Genomic DNA, 14,291 nt, shown 5'->3' on the forward strand with positions numbered 1-14,291 from the left:
GGATCATTCCAATGGCCCATCCAGTCCAGAATTCTACTCTCACAGCCGCCAGCAACTGGTAAAGTCATACCTTGGAAGTCAAACGCCTTTCAAGATGAACGTTTTCGCTCCCGAATGCCGCAAACCTAGGAGTGTTCCGGTTTGCGAATGTTCTTTGGAACCCAGACGTCCACCGTAGCTTCCGATTGGCTGCAGGAGCTTACTGTAGCCAATCGGGAGCTGCGCCTTGATTCCTGAATGTTTTGGAAGTCAAACGGACTTCCGGAACGGATTCTGTTAGACTTCCGGGGTGCAACTGTATTCAGAAGCATTGCTGCCTCCAAGAGTTTTAAAGCGGTCCTTTATCTCTTGTCACTTCTGTGAACACACAACCTGACTGTCTGTCTCTGTTGCGTCCCAAAAGCAAGGAAGGATTGGACTCTGATTAATAAAATACACACGAGACTTGACCAGCAAGACTCTGGGAAGAGGTACCAATAATAATCCTGTCCACCCCTTGGCCCAGGTCGTTTTATTCACAAAAGAACTTTTTACACAGTGTTTGTAAGAACCAATCAGATTTCCTCTGAGCAAATAAAAAAAAAACCACGTGGGGACAAAGTTAAAGTTAAAACTACAAAGAGCTAATTTGAGCATGCATACATTCTGAGAGTAAATAAAACAAGATTAGAGGAATGCATTCAGCAAAACCCCGGAGGTCATAAACAGGAGAGGAAGGATGGCATATTTACCATCTCCTTGTGAACACTCTTCCTGGCCCTTAAGATCTATCAAGATTAACAAACTACATCAAAGCTACCTTCTATCTTTATGACCCAGGATGCCTAGGGAAGCAACCAGTCTGTGTTTTTAAATGCTTATACGTGCCTGTCAGGCGTAGAGAAAGCAAATGGCAGAGGTGCAGAGGCTTGTGGGATTCAATCAGAAATTATTGTCGATGAATCAAACCCAGTCAACGCAATGCTTTCATCACGGACACAATGGCTTGCTCCATATTTCATAATTCCTCATAGCAATTCCACCTGACCCCCACACTCTGGATATTTGCACCCCCACAGTCTCCAGGCACTGTGGTCGTCTGCAAGGGATTCCCACATGGGGTTGAGATCGCCAGCCTCCACATGTCATACTTCCAGACATTTTTGTAACACAGAGTTGGTCTGACAGCGGGCCTGGTGCCTGAGGCCTGCTCCCCGCAGAGCATGTCCTGGGGGGGGGGGGGTGTCCTGCCATCATCCATTCTGCGGACATAGCCAAGCCAGTGTAGATGCTCCAATTCCACCCGACGCTGAGCATGTGGAAGGCATCGAGGCATCACTCTTGGTGGGTTGAAGTTGCCCACGGTTGACTTCCATAAAGCAGCATGCTCAACAGTGAAGGGTTGGACATTAGCAGTTGCTAAAATTTAGCTGTTACGGTGCAGTGACCTAGTTGGTGCACTGATCTAGTTCGGTCTTTGCAGATTTGGGTTGTTGGAAAGCTGCCCCTCTCCCCACAAACACACCGGCCTCGTGTCACATCACGGACCAGATCAAGAGAGAGTATTTGGGCCCAGAATGCGGGGGGGGGGGGGGCTGCCCACAGAAGAAGCAGAACTCCAGAGTAGAGCAACTGCTTTGCATATAGAAGGCCTCTGATTTAATCCCTGGCATCTCTGTGTAGCGCTGGGACTTCCCCCTGCAGGAAAACCTGGGCTGTCACCGCAGACAGAACTCAAATCTATGTTTCCAGGTGTCATAAGAAAGCTGCAGAGATAGCGCAGGATAGTGCGCACCCCAGAAATGATCTCTTTCAGCTTCTGCCTTCTGGAAGAAGGTACAGGGTTATAAAGACTAGGACTAGCCACTTGAGAAACAGTTTCTACCCAAATGCGATTTTGGTTTTAAACACAGTGTAAGGTAATCTCTGTGGGAGTATATTGTATTTAATTATGGGGTATCAGAGTTTTTAGGGGGCTAAGCAGGCTGGGATAGCAGGCTTGTTGGTTTTTGAATGTCTGATGTAGATTTTTTCAATTTCGTTCTGTATGGGACAATGACAATAAAGATTATTGTATCATATTGAAATAGATGGACCAAAAGCCTGAATCTCTGCAATGCACCTTCTTTATTCCCTTTTTAAATTAGCAGTTCCTTAAGGTCGGCGGTTCGAATCCCCGCGGCGGGGTGAGCTCCCATCGTTCGGTCCCAGCTCCTGCCTACCTAGCAGTTCAAAAGCACCCCTAAGGGCAAGTAGATAAATAGGGATCGCTTTCTAGCGGGAAGGTAAACGGCGTTTCCGTGTGCGGCGCTGGTGCTGGCTCGCCAGATACAGCTTAGTCACGCTGGCCACGTGACCCGGAAGTATCTTCGGACAGCGCCGGCTCCCTGCCTCTTGAGCGAGATGAGCGTGCAACTCTAGAGTCGGTCACAACTGGCCCTGATGGGCAGGGGTACCTTTACCTTTTACTAAGAACCCCAAGGACCAGTCCACTGTTTCTCAAACTTGGGTCTCCAGCTGTTTTTTGGACTACAACTTGTCTTGAAACTCTACTCAATATTGATCCGGAGCAGAACTCCCAACGTATAGTTAGCAAAGTAAAAACACGTTGCAGGATTCCCATAAGATAGACCAATTCTATTTCATCCAGCAGAGTTTGCTACTGCTGTTGTTGTTGTTTAGTCGTTTAGTCGTGTTCGACTCTTCGTGACCCCATGGACCAGAGCACGCCAGGCACTCCTGTCTTCCACTGCCTCCCACAGTTTGGTCAAACTCATGCTGGTAGCTTCGAGAACACTGTCCAACCATCTCGTCCTCTGTCGTCCCCTTCTCCTTGTGACCTCCATCTTTCCCAACATCAGGGTCTTTTCCAGGGAGTCTTCTCTTCTCCTGAGGTGGCCAAAGTATTGGAGCCTCAGCTTCAGGATCTGTCCTTCCAGTGAGCACTCAGGGCTGATTTCCTTCAGAATGGAGAGGTTGGATCTTCTTGCAGTCCATGGGACTCTCAAGAGTCTCCTCCATCACCATAATTCAAAAGCATCAATTCTTCGGCAATCAGCCTTCTTTATGGTCCAGCTTTCACTTCCATACATCACTACTGGGAAAACCATAGCTTTAACTATACAGACCTTTGTTGGCAAGGTGATGTCTCTGCTTTTTAAAATGCTGTCTAGGTTTGCCATTGCTACTGCTACTGAAGGTAAATGAGCATAATGGTCACAAATGCAATGCATTCAGGATTGGCCCTGTCCATAAGAAATCCAGTTGCAGCAGGCTTAAACTTACAATAACTTATAATGAGACGAAAACCTCAACACTGAAGCATACTATATACAGAACACCACAGCAAAATGAAAGAAAGACAGAAAAATGAAGCCCAGGCTCCATCTGGCCTTATAGTCAGCATGACCTTGACAGAAAGAGATAAGAGAATCAGTTTAAGCCAGCTGTACTCGGGTTCCCTGAAGGAATAACCCAAACATCACAAACCTTCTGCTTGTTTCTTTCACAAAGAGAAGCTTCCAGTACACTCTTGAATTAATTGGAATAGGAAAGATCTCTGCACATCAGAGCAATACTTTGCGAACCAAGAAACGCAGGCTGACACAACTCCCACCATCCCTAGCTAGCAGGACCAGTGGTCAGGGATGATGGGAATTGTAGTCCAAAAACAGCTGGAGACCCAAGTTGGGAAAACACTTGACTGCTGTCTTGGATGTACAGTGGTACCTTGGTTCTCAAACTGAATCCATTCCGGAAGTCCGTTCCAAAATCAAAGCGTTCCAAAACCAAGGCACACTTTCCCATAGAAAGTAATGCAAAACGCATTAATCCGTTCCAGACTTTTAAAAACAATCCCTAAAACAGCAATTTGACATGAATTTTACTATCTAACGAGACCACTGATCCATAAAATGAAAACAATAAACAATGTACTGCAGTCGCACAATCAGTCAGTAGCTGAACCGGGTTCCACACAGTCACAACAACAACAACAAAAGCTGCAAAAACAAAAATGCAAAATGAATAGCAAAAACAGACAGACCTCAGCGTAACACTCAAAACAAAAGTGTGGCACTCAAAACGGAGCATGTTCAGCTTCTGAAAAAAGTTCGCAAACTGGAACACTTCCAGGTTTGCAGTGGTTGGGTTCCAAGTTGTTTGAGTACCAAGGCATTTGAGAACCAAGGTACCACTGTATCAGTTTAAACTGCCATGTCCTTCTTCAACCAGGAGAGGGCGCAAGGACCACTGTCTTTAAGCACAGACCTGCAACCCTGGAGCCTGGCATTTTGGGAAACACTTCATTTTCTTGCAAGATGGTTACTCCTATCCTTAGGCTGTATTTGCGCATGCAGCAGGAGGATAGGTAGAATAGCAAATCTCAGCCAAAGCATCCATGACAGATGGCCACCCGACCTCTACTTAAAAACCCCCAAGGAAGGAGAGACCAGAACCTCCAGAGGGAGTCCATTTCTGTGCCTCCACCTTCCCTGCCTGGACCTAAAGTGGAACATTGCACTCTGCTGCTTCATTTGGCTATAGACTTATCGATAATAATAATGTTATAATAATTCATTATTTGTACCCCATCCATCTGGCTGGGTTTACCCAGTCACTCCAACAAAATATTAAAATACAATAGTCTGTTAAACATTAAAAGCTTCCCTAAACAGGGCTGCTTATAGATGTCTTCTAAAAGTCTGGTAGTTGTTTTCCTTTTTGACATCTGGTGGGAGGGCGTTCCACAGGGCGGGCGCCACTACCAAGAAGGCCCTCTGCCTGGTTCCCTGTAACGGCTTCTCGCAGTGAGGGAATTGCCAGTGAAGGAAGGTGAGGACAGGTGACCTCACCTAGGCCCGAAGTCACCCCCCACCAAAGCAGGCTCAAAGCTTCTCAGAGCTTTTCAAAATCATTTTTCTCAGCAGCTAAAAGGCATTAGCTAAGCATCAGAAACATTCCGCTTGCTGTAACTAAAAAGATTGCAACAAAGGTAGGGAACACAGTCCATTGCTTCTCAGGCCTTTCTGATGCCTTCTGGCCTTGCTAAAGAACCGCGTTGCAACTTACTTTCTGTCTGGGAACCATGCCAGAACAAGAGATTGAAACATATCTGAACACTCTGAAACCCCTTTCCTGGGAAGGGTGCCAAGAGTCCCAATAGTCTCAAGACAGCTTTCTGTTCATGCTCAAAGGACTCCTGAGGGAGGAGAAAGGAGGAGGGAACTGGAAAGGGGTATATATGCTTGTGCACATGACTGTGAACTCATGCATGCTTTTTGTGACTTATCACACTTGCTCCTTCTACCAGTTCACGGATGGTAGAAATAAAACCTTTTTCTCCGAAACTATTCCTTGAGTGTCTGTTGACTCCCACTTCCCTTTCCCAGGCGCAATATTTTTCCCACCCAAGGGCAAAGCCTCATAAGGCTACACCAGAAGGCCCTCGGAGCTGGACCTCAGTGTCCGGGTAGAATGATGGGGGTGGAGACGCTCCTTCAGGAATACTGGACTGGGACCGTTTAGGGCTTTAAAGGTCAGCACCAACACTTTGAGTAAAGGACCCCTGACCATTAGGTCCAGTCGCGGACAACTCTGGGGTTGCGCGCTCATCTCGCTCTATAGGCTGAGGGAGCCGGCGTTTGTTCACAGACAGCTTCCGGGTCATGTGGCCAGCAGGACTAAGCCGCTTCTGGCGAACCAGAGCAGCACACAGAAACGCCGTTTACCTTCCCGCCGGAGTAGTACCTGTTTATCTACTTGTACTTGACATGCTTTTGAACTGCTGGGTGGGCAGGAGCTGGGACCGAGCAACGGGAGCTCACCCCGTCATGGGGATTCAAACCGCCGACCTTCTGGTCAGCAACCCCTAGGCTCAGTGGCTTAGACCACAGCGCCACCCGCGCCCTGCTCGGAAACGTACTGGGAGCCAATGTAGATCTTTCAATACCAGTGTTATGTGGTCCCAGCGGTCGCTCCCAGTCACCAGTCTAGCTGCTGCATTCTGGAATAGTTGTAGCTTCCGGGTCACCTTCAAAGGTAGCCCCACGTAGAGCGCATTGCAGTAGTCCAAGCGGGAGATAACCAGAGCATGCACCACTCTGGCGAGACAGTCTGTGGGCAGGTAGGGTCTCATCCTGCGTACCAGATGGAGCTGATAAACAGCTGCCCTGGAACAGAATTGACCTGCGCCTCCATGGACAGCTGCGAGTCCAAAATGACTCCCAGGCTGCACACCTGGTGCTTCAGAGGCACAGTTACCCCATTCAGGACCAGGGAGTCCCCCACACCTGCCTGCCCCCTGTCCCCCCAAAACAGATAAGAGCTGTGTTCGGGATCTGGGTGTTTTTATTCCTCATGTGTTTCTGGGGACCTTGTAGGTATGATCGGTTCTTGTTTACAGGGGCAAGAGAAGCCACATTGGCTCAAAGCGCAACCAAGAATATTATACTGCAAGCAGAGCTGCTTATTTCGTGCTGTTGGAAGAACCTTCCCAACGAGAGGCCCACGGAGTCACAAATGCACTTTAAACCACTTCCAGAGCTGTTTTGTGGGGCGCAGCCAAGGAACTCTGGCGAAGGATTCCTGCGGCCTGCCTTCTAAAAACTCATTTCTGGGATCTCAGAAACATGTCTCTTGTTAACATGAATCCAAGATTTGCATGCATCAAGGGGGGGGGGGGGTTTGCCTTGGGTGAAAAACAGATCTCTGGTTCCTTGAGGGCTATTGGGACGCAGAAATAGTGAGAGCCAACACTTCTACCTCAGGTTATCTGCTTTACACACCCTGCACAATCTCCCAATTGCAACCTTTGCCAATCTTGGCTCTCTTGTCTAGATGTTGGGCGGCAATTTTCATCATCCCTGACCAGTGGCTAAGCTGCCTGCGGATAAAAACAGTTAAAAGCAGCTACATTAAAAAATTAAATTAAAATCAGCGATAAACTAAAAACACATCAACATGCAAGATTTCTGCATGGGCTTGTCTATGCAGAAATCTTCCTAGTAGGTGTTGCAAAAAGTGCTGTGAAGGTTTCTTCCTGACAACAACAACAACAACAACAACAACAACAACAACAACAATTTATTATTTATACCCTGCCCATTTGGCTGGGTTTCCCCAGCCACTCTGGGCGGCTTCCACAGAGACCAAAATACACTAAAATGTCACACATTAAGAACTTCCCTGAACAGGGCTACCTTAAGATGTCTTCTGAATGTCAGGTAGTTGTTTATCGCTTTGACATCTGATGGGAGGGCTTTCCACAGGGCGGGCGCCACCACCAATAAGGCCCTCTGCCTGGTTCCCTGTAGCTTTGCTTCTCGCAGTGAGGGAACTGCCAGAAGGCCCTCGGAGCTGGACCTCAGCGTCTGGGCAGAACGATGGGGGTGGAGACGCTCCTTCAGGTACACTGGACTGAGGCCATTTAGGGCTTTGAAGGTCAGCACCAACACTTTAAATTGTGCTCGGAAACGTACTGGGAGACAATGTAGGTCTTTTAAGACCAGTGTTATGTGGTCCCGGCGGCCGCTCCCAGTCACCAGTCTAGCTTCCGCATTCTGGATTAGTTGTAGCTTCCGGGTCACCTTCAAAGGTAGCCCCACATAGAGCACATTGCAGTAGTCCAAGCGGGAGATAACCAGAGCATGCACCACTCTAGCAAGACAGTCTGTGGGCAGGTAGGGTCTCAGCCTGCGTACCAGATGGAGCTGGCAGACAGCTGCCCTGGATATCAATAGGCAGCGAGTTCCAAAGTTCCCGGGTTGTTGCATGGATTACTGGAATAATGTATGCGAACTACTTCAAGGTCTTGAAAAGGGCTGGAATAAATTGCTACGGGATGAGATACTTGAGGCAGCTCCTTTGTGACTCACAGCAGCTTTTGCAAGAGATAAGTGTGTCACATCAGAGATTATACCCATGACTGTGACTGAGATCTGGGTCCTTCCTGCTCATGAGGTGACCCTGCCGTTATTGAGCAGGACACACCTAGGAATGAAGAAAGCAGCTGATAGGAATTCCAGCTCTTGATTTTCTGTATGCTTTCAACAATATTTAATCATTGCACTTATATATCCCATTTCCCCCCCCCCCTCCTGTGAGGCTGATTAGACTGAGAGACAGTGACTGGCCCAAGGCCATTCGTGACTGAGTGGGAATTTGCACCCAGATCCTAAACTGAAACTCCTAACAGCTGCACCAAACTGTGGCCCTTTCAGGTGATGTTGGAATACAACTCCCATCAGCCCCAGCCAACACTCAGGGATGATGGGAGTTGGAGTCATTATATTCATTGGGGGGAAAAGAAACTCATTTTTGGAGCTCACACATATCCCAGGCATATTTACTCAGGCTTTCTCCCAGGTAAGTGTACACAAGAGTGCAGCCTGAGCTTTGAGACGCAGACTTGCTCTAGGGCATGGGTAGGCAAACTAAGGCCCGGGAGCTGGATCCGGCCCAATTGCCTTCTAAATCTGACCCTCGGACGGTCCAGGAATCAGCGTGTTTTTACATGAGTAGAATGTGTGCTTTTATTTAAAATGCATCTCTGGGTTATTTGTGGGGCATAGGAATTTGTTCATTTCCCCCCCAAAATATAGTCCGGCCCCCCGCAAGGTCTGAGGGACGGTGGACCGGCCCCCTGCTGAAAAAGTCTGCTATCCCCTGCTAGGGAGTTGATAGTGAATTGCCACCACCTGGCCTGTGGAACTACTTGCTTCCCACCTGGGGCGGACCAACACTCGTCGTTTATAACGTTAAAAATTAGTTATTAAAATGCGACACCAGAGGGCACTGTGGAGCAGCGAGCCACCGCCAATGGAAAATTGCTATTCAGCATTGTAGAAACATTTAGCAGATCATTGTAGATCCTGCCCTGGTCTACCTGCAATCAGGTAAATATTAGGAAAACATTGCAAGCTTCAGGTGTAAAAGGCTGCTCCATGTATAAAAGGTAAAGGGACCCCTGACCATTAGGTCCAGTCGTGACCGACTCTGGGGTTGTGGCGCTCATCTCGCTTTATTGGCTGAGGGAGCCGGTGTACAGCTTCCAGGTCATGTGGCCAGCACGACTAAGCCGCTTCTGGAGAACCAGAGCAGCGCACGGAAACGCCGTTTACCTTCCCGCCGGAGCAGTACCTATTCATCTACTTGCACTTTCGAACTGCTAGGTTGGCAGGAGCAGGGACCGAGCAACAGGAGCTCACCCCGTCGCGGGGATTCGAACCACCGACCTTCTGATCAGCAAGCCCTAGGCTCTGTGGTTTAACCCACAGCGCCACCCACGCTCTATGTATACACTGGATCAAATTCAGTGGACGTGAGATGAAGGGTTCAGACTGATTAAATTTCTGACCTGCCCTTCCATGGGAGCCCAGGGTGGCAAATAATGTATTTAGACTAGCCATACTAGGCTAGGAACAACTTTCTCATGGTATGAGTTGATCAACAGTGGAGAAAAGGCTACTTTCTATGGAAGGTGATGCACTCTCCTTGGTTAGAAGATTTTAAGCTGAGTACCTATCAAGGATGGTGTAGTGATGGATTCAATAATAATAATAATAATTTGTATCCTGCCCTCCCCGGCCAAAGCTGGGCTCAGAGCGGCTAACAACAGGTAAAAATAGCACAGTGTACATAAAAATCACAGTCAATTAATTAAAATACATTCTAGAATGTAGAACAAATTTCCTGTATTGGTGGTGGTGGTGGGGTTGGGCTGGATGACCACTGAGGTCCCCTCAGATTCTTTGAAAGCGGGGGAGGGTGGGTTCAAGAGAAGTCCTCTGTCCTCCTCTTTTGAATTTTAACAGTTTATGAAAAAAAAATCCACTGAAGTCTGCCAAATGCCTCCAGGTGATACCAGAATTACTCCATCTCAACTTGTGGATCGCGATCTGGGTGTCCCATTCCTCAGAGGGGAGTGAAACTGTGGCCTGAATACATATTTCACACCCTTTCTTGAAATGCTTTTGTGCATATCTGTGGCTGGGTGGTGATTGCCTCATGACTCATCGCTTGGCATTCAAAACTGTTTTGAATGTTTGCGGAGCTAAGCTTAACAAAACAACCATCATAATAAAACGGTGATGTTTCTCTCCCATAGCAGTCCTCCTGGTATTCTGGAGTCCAAAGCGATGCAGGAAACCACTGGACCTCATTGCAGCACAGTCACGCAAGGCATAGAAAAGGATAGCTGAGTCTGTACGGCATGAGGCTCTTCATCTGAGGGTTCTGGGTTCGAGTTCCACCTCAGGAAAAAGATTCCTGCATTGCAGGGGGTTGGGATGGATGACCCTCGGGGTCCCTCCCAACTCTACGATTCCATTCAATCAGGCTTCCTCCACCTCGGCCCTCCAGATGTTTTGAGACTACAATTCCCATCATCCCTGACCACTGGTCCTGCTAGCTAGGGATCATGGGAGTTGTAGGCCAAAAATATCTGGAGGGCCGAGGTTGAGGAAGCCTGCATTAAATGCTCTTCTAGCTAGGCTTGGGGTTACATGGGGGAGTGAGAAACTCAGCGAGGTTTAGCCCTGTCCTACATCTGAAATGTGGAGGTTTACAGATGAATGGGTAAATCGTCTAATGAGTTGCACATGGTTCTTTTTCTGGGTGTGGCCAAACACATGAGCTGGCTCCTTAGCCTTGGAACACTTTGAGCCAAAATCAAGCGTTTTCTGTGTCCAGGGCAGCTGTCTACCAGCTCCATCTGGTACGCAGGCTGAGACCCTCCCTGCCCGCAGACTGTCTCGCCAGAGTGGTGCATGCTGTGGTTATCTCCCACTTGGACTACTGCAATGCGCTCTACGTGGGGCTACCTTTGAAGGTGACCCGGAAACTACAACTAATCCAGAATGCAGCAGCTAGACTGGTGACTGGGAGCGGCCGCCAAGACCATATATCACTGCTCCTGAAAGACCTACATTGGCTCCCAGGACGTTTCCGAGCACAATTCAAAGTGTTGGTGCTGACCTTTAAAGCCCTAAATGGCCTCGGTCCAGTATGCCTGAAGGAGCGTCTCCACCCGCATCGTTCAGCCTGGATACTGAGGTCCAGCGCCGAGATCCTTCTGGCGGTTCCCTCACTGCTAGAAGTGAGGTTACAGGAAACCAGGCAGAGGGCCTTCTCGGTGGTGGCGCCCTCTCGGTGGTGGCATCCTCCCATCAGATGTCAAGGAAATAAACAACTATCTGACTTTTACAAGACATCTGAAGGCAGCCCTGTTTAGGGACGTTTTTAATGTTTGATGTTTTATTCTGTTGGGAGCTGCGCTGCCCAGAGTGGCTTGGGAAACCCAACCGGATGAACGGGGTATGAATAATAAATTATTATTATAAATTATTACAGTGGACGTTCTGCATACGAATATAATTCCTTCCATGGGTCCGTACGTACCCCGAAAATTGGCAAGTAGAAGCGCCGCTTCTGAGCATGTGCATGGCGTGATAGAGCGGTTCTGCGCATGTGTGAAACCTGGAAGAATACACTTCCGGGTTTGCCGTGTTCGCACCCGAAAGTTACATTAGCTGAAGGTAACATTAACCCAAGAGTCCACTGTATTATTATTTATTTCTGTTGAAAAGATTTACGCTCAACTCTTACCCATTGTGCCTGCCTGCCTGCTTCAAACGGTGGGATTGGCAATACAACTGCTTCCCCGTAACACCCATTCCACATTTGTAAGAACGTGACCATTTAGTGTAGCAGAACCTACACTTCGGAACTCCCTGCCTCTTGATACCAAGCACTGTATTCTTTTTGGAGCCTGCTAAAACTATTCTTATGGAAGTGAGAGCTGGACCATCAAGAAGGCTGATCGCTGAAGAATTGATGCTTTTGAATTATGGTGATGGAGGAGACTCTTGAGAATCCCATGGACTGCAAGAAGATCCAACCTATCCATTCTGAAGGAAATCAGCCCTGAGTGCTCACTGGAAGGACAGATCCTGAAGCTGAGGCTCCAAGACTTTGGCCGCCTCAGGAGAAGAGAAGACTCCCTGGAAAAGACCTTGATGTTGGGAAAGATGGAGGGCACAAGGAGAAGGGGACGACAGAGGACGAGATGGTGGGACAGTGTTCTCGGAGCTACAAACGTGAGTCTGATCAAACTGTGGTAGGCAGTGGAAGACAGGAGTGCCTGGCGTGCTCTGGTCCATGGGGTCACGAAGAGTCGGATACGACTAAACGACTAAACAACAACAACAAACAACAAAACTATTCTTGTTTAGACAGGCCTAGCCAGGTGCTTAGAAAGTTTGTGTGAAATCTAACCTGTTTCAATACGGCTTTTAAACTATCTTTGCAAATGTTTCTTGATTTTATTTTTATCTTTTTGCAAACCACTTTGAGGTGGTTGGTTTCTTTTACAATCAAGTGGTGCAGAAACATTAACGGAAATGAATAAAACGAAACAAATGGAAAGCAATGGGCAGATGCTTGAACCTTAAACCGTAACACCATCTCAAGTTTTTGGACGTTAAATGGGACCCACATTTTCTCGGCAAACTCATAAACTTCATGATATTCTGCCTGCCCATGAGGGACTGTGCCATCTCACATTTATCTCTGGGTGAATTTCAACCCCTGCCCTCTGCTGCTCCTGAACATTAGCAGAACCTCACGAAAAGGCAAATCTTTTTGACCCCTTAGGAAGACTTCCACATTGCACATGCAGATCAAGGGTGGAAAACAAATTCTGATGAATCATCCATGTGTTTGTTTCCATAGCAATAAGATCAGCTGTTCTAATGCTCTTAACCAGTGCTTCTTTTCTTTAAAAAAATGTTTAGGGGTACTCTCATTTTCCTTTTTTTAAAAATACATTTTTTATTAATTTTAACATACAAATTATAAAACATACCCCACATATTATAACAAATACATTCTTTTTGGACTCCCATCAGCACCTCCGATGATCTTCCGTCTTAATCATTTTTTATGCATTGCTTAATTTTATATTGTCTTTACCTCTTTTAACCTATCATCTCCCCTTCTCCAATTTTACAATATTTCTAACAATACTCCTCACAGAACTTCTTGCAAACCTACAAACGTCGTTTGTTCATCACAAATACTTTTCATATAGATCATAAATTTACTCCAGTCTTCAGTAAATCTCTGGTCCCGTCGGTTTCAGATCCTTCCTGTTAGTTTATCAAATTCTGCATAGTCCATCAACTTCATTCTCCATTCTTCAATCATCGGCAAGTCTTATTGCTTCCATTTCTGGGCTAATAATATTCTAGCTCCTGTTACTGCATATAAAATAAGTTTACATTCTTTTCTATTTATATCGCTTCCCACCATTCCCAGTAGAAATTCTTCTGGTTTCTTTGTAAATGTATATTTCAACATTTTTTTCAACTCATTATATATCATCTCCCAGAAACATTTCACCTTTTTGCATTCCCACTACATATGATAAAATGTTCCTTCTTTTTCTTTACATTTGCAACATTTGTTGCCAGTTTTATACTAAGCATTCTGTCTAAGCATTCTGCAAAATAAAATACAATAAAATACATTTATCGAGTGATTTTTCCCCCTAAAGAAAATGTTTAGGGGTACTCTCATTTTCCTAACCATGTTGAAATACTGCCCATCAATCAGGTAAAGGGACCCCTGGCCATTAGGTCCAGTCGTGGCCGACTCTGGGGTTGCAGCGCTCATCTCACTTTATTGGCCAAGGGAGCTGGCGTACAGCTTCCGGGTCATGTGGCCAGCAGGACTAAGCCGCTTCTGATGAACCAGAGCAGCACACGGAAATGCCATTTATCTTCCCGCCAGAGCGGTACCTATTTATCTACTTGCGCTTTGACGTCCTTTTGAACTGCTAGGTTGGCAGGATCAGGGACCGAGCAACGGGAGCTCACCCCGTCGCAGGGATTTGAACCACTGACCTTCTGATCGGCAAGTCCTAGGCTCTGTTGTTTAACCCACAGCGCCACCCACATCCCGCTAGCACTTAGTACTAAAATACTAAGTGTTAAAGTATCAATTCTTAATACTACAATGCTAATAAAACACTATTTTTATTAGTGCTAGTACTTAGTACTAAAATACTTAGTACTAAAGTGTTAATACTTAGTACCAAAAGACTAATAAAAATGACACCGCCCATCCGTCCATAATATACCTGGACCCATGCTCTGACTATGTGCTGACTATGTGCTTCTCGAACAAGTGCCCTTTCCCCCTCTGTCTTAAATCTCCCAAGGTGCAGCTTCCCTGAATGTCCACAAGCTCAAGCCTTAGGACAGAAGAAGGGGAAAAACTTTTCCCTGTACACTTTCTCCCTGCCTTACAGATAT

The 14,291-nt window shown here is 46.9% G+C and overlaps 1 protein-coding gene across 1 annotated transcript in view; it reads left to right on the forward strand.

Moving 5' to 3' along the window:
* Positions 1 to 14,291, forward strand: part of CGRRF1 (cell growth regulator with ring finger domain 1) — a 451,182-nt gene that overhangs the window by 352,780 nt on the left and 84,111 nt on the right. The gene's annotated exons all lie outside the window — the stretch shown is intronic.

The sequence above is a fragment of the Podarcis gaigeae genome, assembly GCF_964106915.1.
Source record: "Podarcis gaigeae genome assembly, chromosome: 1".
Classification (NCBI taxonomy): domain Eukaryota; kingdom Metazoa; phylum Chordata; class Lepidosauria; order Squamata; family Lacertidae; genus Podarcis; species Podarcis gaigeae.